The sequence below is a fragment of the Amia ocellicauda genome, chromosome 10 (genome assembly GCF_036373705.1).
Source record: "Amia ocellicauda isolate fAmiCal2 chromosome 10, fAmiCal2.hap1, whole genome shotgun sequence".
NCBI lineage: Eukaryota > Metazoa > Chordata > Actinopteri > Amiiformes > Amiidae > Amia > Amia ocellicauda.
This window is the reverse complement of record NC_089859.1, coordinates 18,813,258-18,824,090: the sequence shown is the minus strand read 5'-3', so window position 1 is coordinate 18,824,090 and position 10,833 is coordinate 18,813,258. Positions and strand designations below refer to the sequence as shown.

The following is a 10,833-nucleotide window of genomic DNA, read 5'->3' as shown; positions in this document are numbered from 1 at the left end:
ACTCCCACTCCACTCCCTCACAAGTGGATTGATTCTAAAATGTGTTATGTAGGAAGAAAAAGTATACCTAATTAAGGAAAATAAAGCAAAAGTGTCGTACTGGACCGCCAATGTGTGTCTGAAGATCAATAACCCATGACTGTAAAATGTTATATTGCATTAGAAGCCTAGTGTAACTTGTATTAGACGTGTGATACTTGTCTTCCCAGTGAAGAATGTGAGGTGAGCTCCCTGTGACCTAACAGTTCACACTGTGAGCTTCCTCTGAGCTAACTGTGACCTAACTATGCTCACGCTGTGGGTTCATTGTGACATTGATATTCAGTAATAAGTAATTACACACAGTAATATGTTCAGAAATGTATTTATTAGTGATCTGTTTATTTATTTGATGAAGCACTTAGAATTCTACTGTAGTCTTTTGTTGAGTTTTCCATGTTTTACTTTAATCTCCACCTCATGAAAATGCTTCACAGATTCTGGAATAGAAAAATCAAGTCATGCTGTAAATACAATACAATTTGTGGAATATCAATGGAAACTCACACGTGTTCACCTGATATGTTATACACATACTACTCTTGCAAAAAGGAGTAAAAAAAATCATAAAACAATTCTGTGACTAATGTTTGGTAAGTTTAATTCTTCAAATAAAGTTACTTACTAGGCACAATCCAGTTGATTTTAAAGCCCTAAATCTTTCCTAAAATGACACTAATCAGTTAGCTATAAATATTGCAAGGGGGGGGGGAATTATAATTGTAAAGCGATTACACTTACTGAAAATTCCTCAAACTCCTCTACTTTGTCATGTTTCATATCAACCAACTGGTTGTGTTCATCCTCCTCAATATTTTTATTAGGATTTGATCCCTCATAATGATTCCTTGATTCTGCTCCAGATCCTCCAATTGTTTTTAAGAATGACAAATTGAATATCAATATATGCTGCAAGACAAAAGAGGTAGAGAACAATTATATCATCAATTGGAAGAATAAAGGCAAGGGTCTGGCGATCAGGCAATCAGGGGAAGTTCAAAGTCGTGGTCAGGAAGTCAAACAAGAGGATTCGAGGATTCGACTAGGCACTGGGAGACTGCTCTGGATTGTAGTGAACACTGACAAAACTTTGCAAAGGCTGGGAGTTAGTGAGGGGTTTATAAATAGAACAGAAAACCAGGTTGGGAGGTGCTGGGTGAATGGGAGAAGAGGGTGATTGCAGAAGTGCACATGGGTTTCAGGAATGTTGATTGAATGATTTAATGAAGGGAGCTGGGAGAGGTGACTGGAAAAGAAGGGTGATGGCGACATCTAGTGGAGAACTGGGGATGTGTTGTGAACTGTGACATTACTCCCCTCTCCACGATTGGGAGCAGCCGAACCGGACCGGACATGGTGGGGGTGGCCATGGGGCCGAGGAGCAGGTGCAGTGGGATAGGCATAATTGAAGTCCATGATAAGAGACAGGTCGAGCACATCTGAGGCCAGAACCCAGGAGCACTCCTCTGGACCTGATCCCATCCAGTCCACCAGGTATTGGAGGCGAGGGGGGCGAAGCAGGGAGCACACCGTGTAAGCAGGACCATCATCCAAAGGCGGAGGAGCAGCAGGAGACAATGTTGGAGACAATGTCCTTTGGCAAACCGGAGATGGGGAACACCTGATTGAAAAGCATTTCTGCCGTCTCGAGAGCTGTGGGGAGTCCCTTCAGTGGAATGTTTGCCGGGATGGTGGTGTAACCCTGTGATTTGGGGAGATCGGTGATAAAATCCACGGCAATGTGAGACCACGGACGGTGAGGGACAGGAAGTGGTGTGAGCAGACCTGCAGGAAGGTGTCTGGAGGCTTTGGACTGCACACAGGTGGAGCAGGCACAGACGAACCTGGTGACGTCACACACTATACCAAGCCACCAGAATTTTCCCCGGACCAAGGTGATGGTGTGGCTGATGCCCGGGTGACCAGAGGCAGGAGTCGAGTGGAATGCAGCAAGTGGGGGCACACTGATGACAGGACGTAGGTCCAGTTCACTGGACAACTGGAAGGAGCCGGATCAGAGGCGAGTCTGCGCTGAATCTGGTCCCAGATGTCCCATTGAAGGGGAGCCAAAATGCAGGAGGGAGACAGTATGGATTGAGGGGCAGGAGAGGAGTAGAACTGGTGAGAGAGGGAGTCCGCCTTGACTTTCTTTGATCCCGGGTGGTAGCTGAGCATGAACTGGAATCTGGTGAAGAAGAGCGCCCAGCACGCTAGATGGATGTTGAGACGTTTTTCTGACTGGATGTTTTCCAAGTTCCGGTGGTCACTCAGAACCAGGAAGGGATGCATGGCGCCCTCCAGCCAGTGTCTCCACTCCTCAAAAGCCAGCTTGACAGCGAGGAGCTCATGGCTGCTGATGTCATAGTTGCACTCTGTCAGTGACAGCTTTTGGGAGAAGAAAGCGCAGGGTTGAAGCTTGGGAGGCTGTCCGTGATGCTGGGAAAGTACAGCTCCCACTCCAGATTCAGAGGCATCCACCTTCACGATGAATGGGAGAGAGGGGTCCGGGTGTCTGAGGATGGGGGCTGTCGTGAACAGTGTCTTCAGGCGGATGAATGTGGCAGTGGCGGAGTCTGTCCATGTGAAAGTCTGAGGGGATCCCTTTAACAGAGAGGTTAACGGAGAGGCGACAGTGCTGAAATTGTGGATAAAATACTTGTAAAAGTTGGCAAAGCCAAAGAAGCTCTGTAGCTCCTTCACAGTGAGTGGCTGCGGCCAGTTGGTGACAGCACTCGCCTTCTCCACGTCCATGTGCACGCCACTGGCATCAATGACGAAGCCCATGCGCTGGCGGTGGAACTCGCACTTCTCTGCCTTGACATACAGGCTGTTGCGCAGCAGACACATGCATGAGCACCTGTCGCACCTGGGAAACATGTTCAGAGAGGGAGGAAGTGTAGAGGCAGCGGGTACCGGTATTTCACAGTCACTGCATTGAGCCCACTGTAGTCAATGCAGGGCCGAAGACCATTGTTTGTCCTTCTTGGAAATGAAAAAGAAGCTGGCAGCGGCAGGTGATGTGGACGGACATATGATTCCCAGGTCCAGAGCCTCCTTGATGTACTCCTACATGGCCTGTGACTCCGGGAGGGAGAGAGGGTAAATGCGCTCTCTGGGAGGAGAGGTGCCTGAAAGGAGGTCAATGGCACAGTCCCCAGATTTGTGTGGTGGCAAACAGGAAGCCTGGGTCATTCTAAACACCGCCGCCAGGTCTGCGTATTCAGGGGAAATCTGTATTGGAGCAGAGAGAAGGGGTCTCTCTATGTGCATGGCCCTCCAGGGATGATAGAAGCAATGGGAAAAACAGTTCTGCCCCCAGGAGATTATGTCCCCATCAGTCCAGAAAATGACTGGGTTGTGATGAACGAGCCATGGCAGGCTGAGAATGATGTCCGCTGTAGACTGATGGACTTGTCTTTTGGGACACCAGACTGGTAAACCGATGGGCTGATTGTTGACAACCCGGACACAGAGAGGAGGCATACACCATGAGAGAGGGATGTGGTGTTCACCGTCATTGTGTTGATGAAATTCCCTGCAGAGTCGAGCAGAGCACAAACAAAGACGTGTTTATCACCAAGCTGGATCAGAGCTCGAATGTGATACGGAGCCGGAGTGAGGCACAAGTCTTTATTTAATTTTTTCGTCACACAGCTGTTTCATAAAGCAGCCACACATTTGCGGTTGTATGTAATACAAAATGTCATTGATTTTAGTGTTTAATAAAGAAAACTGCTGTGACTAGTTAATATTGCATATTTCTGTTGCAGTTGATAAATAGTCTATGATCTCTGGTTTATTCTTGATTGCAATTTTCTGGAATATACAAAAGTAAACTCAAATTCCTTACCATATTGCTCTTTACTGATCCTCTCTTCTGAGAAATGGGGTTGTCTGCACAAAATTGAGATCTTCACAGCACCACCAAAGATGCTCTGTTTAAACAATAGTCAACTCCTACTTTCTTCCATCTTTGAGAAGTGGTGCTCTAATACAAACCAGGTGCATCATGTTAAAAAATTTAAAAAATGCAATTGTTTTTAAAAGAGAAGACTTTGGAATAAGAAATTATGAAGGTTTTCCATTATATAGAGAGGCTGGAAAAAAGCCACCAAAACATAATGCAACTCCCATAATGCACCATTTTGGGTAACATGAATGTTCCCATGTAGAGTTGACTATCTAATTTAAATAGAGGATATTTAATGCCCCCTGTTGAAAAGGTCACAGTGACTAGGTCACTGTGAGCTCACGGTGAACTCACACTGTGAGCTCATGAGGTGACCTACATGCGAGTCCCCCGTATATTAGAAAGGGAAAAAAATGTTTTTAATTTCAAGGTTAAATCCATGAAACCCCTAAAAAGGCGATCTCCAGTGCTGATATTGGTAAAGCAAAACATCTAGTAAATGGTGGGACTAGGTATTTAAAACTGGAAGAATAAATGTACAGCGCATCCGGGAAGTATTCACAGTGCTTCACTTTTTCCACATTTTGTTATGTTACAGCCTTATTCCAAAATGGATTAAATTCATTATTTTCCTCAAATTTCTACAAAAAATACCCCATAATGACAACATCGAAAGAAGTTTGTTTGAAATCTTTGCAAATGTATTAAAAATAAAAAACAAAAAAGCACATGTACATAAGTATTCACAGCCTTTGCTCAATACTTTGTTGAAGCACCTTTGGGACCAATTACAGCCTCAAGTCTTTTTGAGTGTGATGCTACAAGCTTGGCACACCTATTTTTGGGCAGTTTCTCCCATTCTTCTTTGCAGGACCTCTCAAGCTCCATCAGGTTGGATGGGGAGCATCAGTGCACAGCCATTTTCAGATCTCTCCAGAGATGTTCAATCGGGTTCAAGTCTGGGCTCTGGTTGGGCCACTCAAGGACATACACAGAGTTGTCCTGTAGCCACTCCTTTGTTATCCTGGCTGTGTGCTTAGGGTCGTTGTCCTGTTGGAAGATTGACCGTCGCCCCAGTCTGAGGTCTAGAGCGCTCTGGAGCAGGTTTTCATCAAGGATGTCTCTGTACATTGCTGCATTCATCTTTCCCTCCATTCTGACTAGTCTCCCAGTTCCTGCCGCAGAAAAACATCCCCACAGCATGATGCTGCCACCACCATGCTTCACTGTAGGGATGGTATTGGCCAGGTGATGAGCGGTGCCTGTTTTCCTCCAGACAAGATGCTTGCCATTCAGGCCAGAGTTCAATCTTTGTTTCATCAGACCAGAGAATTTTGTTTCTCATGGTCTGAGAGTCCTTCAGGTGCCTTTTGGCAAACTCCAGGCAGGCTGTCATGTGCCTTTTACTGAGGAGTGGCTTCCGTCTGGCCACTCTACCATACAGGCCTGATTGGTGGAGTGCTGCAGAGATGGTTGTTCTTCTGGAAGGTTCTCCTCTCTCCACAGAGACATGCTGGAGCTCTGTTAGAGTGACCATCGGGTTCTTGGTCACCTCCCTGACTAAGGCCCTTCTCCCCCGATCGCTCAGTTTGGCCGGGCGGCCAGCTCTAGGAAGAGTCCTGGTGGTTCCAAACTTCTTCCATTTACGGATGATGGAGGCCACTGTGCTCATTGGGACCTTCAATGCTGCAGAAATTTTTCTGTACCCTTCCCCAGATCTGTGCCTTGATACAATCCTGTCTCGGAGGTCTACAGACAATTCCTTGGACTTCATGGCTTGGTTTGTGCTCTGACATGCACAAAGGCTGTGAATACTTATGTACATGTGCTTTTTTTGTTTTTTATTTTTAATAAATTTGAAAAGATTTCAAACAAACTTCTTTCACATTGTCATTATGGGGTATTGTTTGTAGAATTCTGAGGAAAATAATGAATTTAATCCATTTTGGAATAAGGCTGTAACATAACAAAATGTGGAAAAAGTGATGCGCTGTGAATACTTTCCGGATGCACTGTAAATTAACACGATAAACAAAATTCAATTCCACATTTTAAGAGCTATATTCACACAGACCAACCTTTCACAAACAACTTTATGCCTTCTGTTTTGTTTTCCTGTCTTGATCTGGACGTTTTCTTCCAGTTTCCTTGCATCACAGAGGTTACTTTACTGTCTTTTCACATCTTTCTCCATGTTTTAATGTAATGTTAAAAATCCCATGTCATGTAGGTTATTGAATTTTGCACCCTACTGCACTGTCGTGTGTTCTAATGATTAATTTGTGTTCTCTGCCTGCACACTCACTGAATATATCTCTCATGAAACAATGTGTTGTGATGTGTCTATGTGCTGCAATTATTGTGCTGAAGTGTAGCCAAATGGCACTTTTTAGAGAAGGGGTTGTGGTCCAAGGTCCAGACCATAGTGACCGAATGATCCGGACCTCAGCAGAGTGGTCCAAGGAGTGGTTCCAGACCACTTAGAACAAACTGGCATGTTTTTTTGTTTGTTTTTGTCACCATCTATGAGGTACTTAGGGGCGACACGCTCACGACCACACCACCTCTTTTATTTAACAAGAGAGGACTTCGTACACCCCCATCAATTCTCTCCCCGGGCACGCTCGACTGGACCCCAGAACACCACCACACAGAAGGCAAGTTTGTAAAAAGAAATAATTTATTTTATTTAGCTAGGACAGGGCATGAAGACTGCACTAGCGTAGAATAATTAGAAATATATGTTTTTAATCTAAAACCTATAATAAAATCGCCTTTAATAAAACCGAGCACTAAAACTACTAAAAACCCTACATTACATTACATTACATTACATAACGGACCGTTATGTCGTGATCACGAGTTAACGCGAGGTAATTTATCCCGTGATCACGACAAAACAACTCGTTATGTCGTGATCACGAGATAACCAGAGGGGCTCTTTTTTTTATTTCATGTCCTCAATGAGCCACCGTAAAAACTGTTGTTTTCTTTCCAGATTAATTATGAATGTGATGTTAAAATAGTAGTAGTTGTTAGTAATGCTGAAACAGACATTAGTCAGGGATGCTAGTGGGATACCAGTTAAGGAGAAAAGGCCTTAAGATCTGTGATTTGTTTTGGTTGGAATTTTCATGTACCTTGTGTACTTACACATTACAAAGTCAAAATATATTTTTCAGGAAGTCCAAATAATGTGATTTCAATATCATTAATTTTTTTAATATTTTGATACAAATTGTCAAAATGGTGTATGGCATGATAAAATGAGCTAAAATTAAAACATTTGTTACTTCAGTGTAACTTTAAAAAGTACACTGTGACATCGACCAGTCTATACTGACATTGCAATTGGCAAAATTAATTCCAATGTACAGGCATGATGAGTAGCATTAGCATTTTAGCTAATCAAAATTGCTTCACTCATTAATGACTCTCTGACACACAAATACACAAAATAATACCAAATAGTTGTTACTAGTTTCCATGCCTGACTCTGACTCAGCTGCTGATCCTGGCTCTTCAGTTTGTAGCTCATCTTTGCTACCATCTGCAAAACAATGAAATAAACTTAAATTAGACTAATAATAAGATATCCTACGTACCTAATGCAACATACACCGATCAGCCATAACATTATGAACACCTGCCTAATATTGTGTAGGTCCTCCTTTTGCCACCAAAACAGACCTGACGCGTCGAGGCATGGACTCCACTAGACCTCTGAAGGTGTGCTGTGGTATCTGGCACCAAGACGTTAGCAGCAGATCCTTCAAGTCCTGTAAGTTGTGAGGTGGGGCCTCCATGGATCGGACTTGTTTTGCCAGCACATCCCACAGATGCTCGATTGGATTGAGATCTGGGGAATTTGGAGGCCAAGTCAACACCTTGAACTCATGATTCATCAGACCAGGCCACCTTCTTCCATTGCTCTGTGGTCCAGTTCTGATGCTCACGTGCCCATTGTAGGTGCTTTCGGCAGTGGACAGGGGTCAGCATGGGCACCCTGACTGGTCTGCGGCTACGCAGCCCCATACGCAACAAACTGCGATGCACTGTGTGTTCTGACACCTTTCTATCAGAACCAGCATTCACTTTTTCAGCAATTTGAGCTACAGTAGCTTGTCTGTTGGATCAGACCACACGGGCCAGCCTTCACTCCCCACGTGCATCAATCAGCCTTGGTCACCCATGACCCTGTCGCTGGTTCACCGCTTTTCCTTCCTTGGACCACTTTTGATAGGTACTGACCACTGCAGACCGGGAACACCCCACAAGAGCTGCAGTTTTGGAGATGCTCTGACCCAGTTGTCTAGCCATCACAATTTGGCCCTTGTCAAAGTCGCTCAGATCCTTATCCTTGCCCATTTTTCCTGCTTCTAACACATCAACTTTGAGGACAAAATGTTCACTTGCTGCCTAATATATCCCACCCACTGACTGACACCCACTGACCAACTGATGTGCCATGATAACGAGATTATCACTGTTATTCACTTCACCTGTCAGTGGTCATAATGTTTAATCAAAGTAATCTAAGTGAAAAATATTACTTCACTTGTAATGTGTTAATTATGCAGAATGTGCCTATTTACAAATAGGCACACTTAGAATATGCTAATATGAACATGTTTATGATTATTATGCCTGTAGTTTGGATAGTTTTTTTGAGTTGTGTCAAGAAAACTAAAACAAATGCCACACACATTCAGTCTGCTTTAAGACCAGTGCGCGGTGGTGCAGAGCACTTGGTCGCTGTGGTCCGGACCTCAAACACACACTCAGACAAGGAGCGACCAATTAACCTGAACCCCTGCAAGCCTGTGCACATGCCTGACACTGAGTATACAGTTATTATGCTGGCTTAAAAAATATATATTTTAAGCCTTCATATGCATCCAATTTCACGAGGTCTGAACCACATCGTCTGAGTGGTCTGGATCACCGCACATTACTTCTGTCCCTGGTCCCTGTTGATATGCATGAATTTGTTTGTATATGGATTTATGCAGATTTCATTGTTACATATAAACCGTATACTGCATACTACTGGTACAGTACTGTTTATCGTTTGCTGCGGGGCATTTCCAGACTTATTATTTGTGTTGTGTCAACACTCTTATATTAGTACAATGATTTACAGTAAGAAAGGACATTTCTATGTGTAGCCTAATATGAAAATGTTAGTCATCCCTAGAACGACTTAAAAGTAAGGTGCACTGCGAGGTGTGTCCCACCACTTAGGCTGGTTTCCTTATTATATAACTGTAATAATGTTTGAACTGGCAAAAGAGACCATTCAACTTGAGCCCTAGGATGGCAGAAACTGTACTTTTGTTGTGTTTGTTTCCCATCCTGTCTGAGTGTTCCTTTCTGTGTCGGTGACCGCAGTTTGTTACCTTGTTGTGTCTGATATAAAAATAAACCAGCAGACAGCAGCGCACTGTCTGTTCCTGAAGCCGTGAGCTGGGCTTACAGTATGCTGCTCTTGTTAATGTTCTTTATTCTTCGCAGCAGCAGTTCTGAGTTACTCAAATAAAACCTCATTAACTCCACCCTTGACTTGCCAATTCACAAGAGTGTAACAATAACATTATCACATTGCTATAATTTAAATAGCTGTCTCTGTTCTCAGATTTCCTCACTTTGTTTCTCGTGTATCTGATTTGAACTACATTCCCTAACATTAGCAGTCTTTGAGGAATACGCTGACTGCGTGGAAACGTAAAAATTGATTAATTGACATTTGTTGAACCCAGTAAAGAATGTAAGTCTGAAGCACAGAGAATAATGTATTTATTTAACATACCTGACCTGGAAGGCCCCAACATGGAAGCTCCCCACCTCAGCGGAGACTCTCTGAACAACAAAATGAAACAGCTTTTATAGAAAGCATGACATCTGGTTCTGTGTGCAGGGTCCAGTCACATGCTCCCAAGAAGTGTAGCTTTGGAATTTTTGTGGTTGTCTTCCTGGGGGGAGGTGTGGGATTCAGAAACCAGATGGCTTCCTTCGATGTACTCCGAGAAGTCTCGTCCCACAGTCATCATTAACAACTGTCAATCAATCACTATGATGTGACCTCTCCAGCCTTAAGACAAGCCACTGAAAACCATGAAGCAAATGCTGGGAGGGACTTCTGCAGGATCAGCACTTTATATAAAACATTATACCGGTTCTTCAACATTAACATCCGTTTGTTTTATAGGGACTATAATTTAATACTGTATTTCAAGGTTACCAATGTGTGCTCTCAAATCAGTTTGCCTTCCCGGGGTACTATTCAGTGGAAAAATGCGTTAAAAACAACCCCTTATGAAATACATCTATACATTAATATACACATCTGAAGAGTTGAAGAAATCTGGAGAGAGATATATGTTTCCAATCAAAGGTTTTTAATACATGCAGCTGCAAGGAAGAGGTTCAAGAGGCGATTTCAAGAACAGTCTTAGAGAAGTTACAAACTACAGGCACTTTTATGTAGACCAGACAAGAGAGAAAGATAACAGAGCCCACATGTCTGTCCCGTGATGAGTGCAAGTTTGGTTTCTGCCTGACAACTCGTTAGGAAAACCCATATATGGTCAAACTGGGGAAAATTAAAGCATACGTAATGTTTAATATAAGGGGGGTTTGTACGATGTATCAAGCCCAAATTGCTGGAGAAAATTGATTCTTATCAGACTCTGTTCCTCTGGGTATCAGGGTTGCACTATGGCACAGTACCGTAGCACAGCAAGGCCGCGAGACAGTGACCTTGTTTACACAGACACACGGGAAGAAATGCAGTTCATCAACATCTATAGTACCTACTATAGTTTTCTGTAGAATTCTACAGGAAATTATACAACCTACTGTAGTGATGTACTGCAGTATGTAGT

At 43.5% G+C, this 10,833-nt stretch overlaps 1 long non-coding RNA gene across 3 annotated transcripts; it reads right to left on the bottom strand.

The window, feature by feature from the left end:
- Nucleotides 1–348: 348 nt before the first annotated feature.
- Nucleotides 349–9,891, bottom strand: LOC136759612 (uncharacterized). 3 transcript variants are annotated; one of them, XR_010820072.1, is made up of 4 exons: nucleotides 9,759–9,891; nucleotides 7,428–7,499; nucleotides 781–948; nucleotides 349–479 (listed from the first exon to the last, which is right to left on the bottom strand). It is a non-coding gene; the product is annotated as an uncharacterized LOC136759612 (long non-coding RNA). The 3 variants fall into 3 exon arrangements; XR_010820070.1 differs by having other exon boundaries at nucleotides 7,414–7,499; nucleotides 9,759–9,890; XR_010820071.1 differs by having other exon boundaries at nucleotides 7,440–7,499; nucleotides 9,759–9,889.
- Between the last annotated feature and the right edge of the window lie 942 nt (nucleotides 9,892–10,833).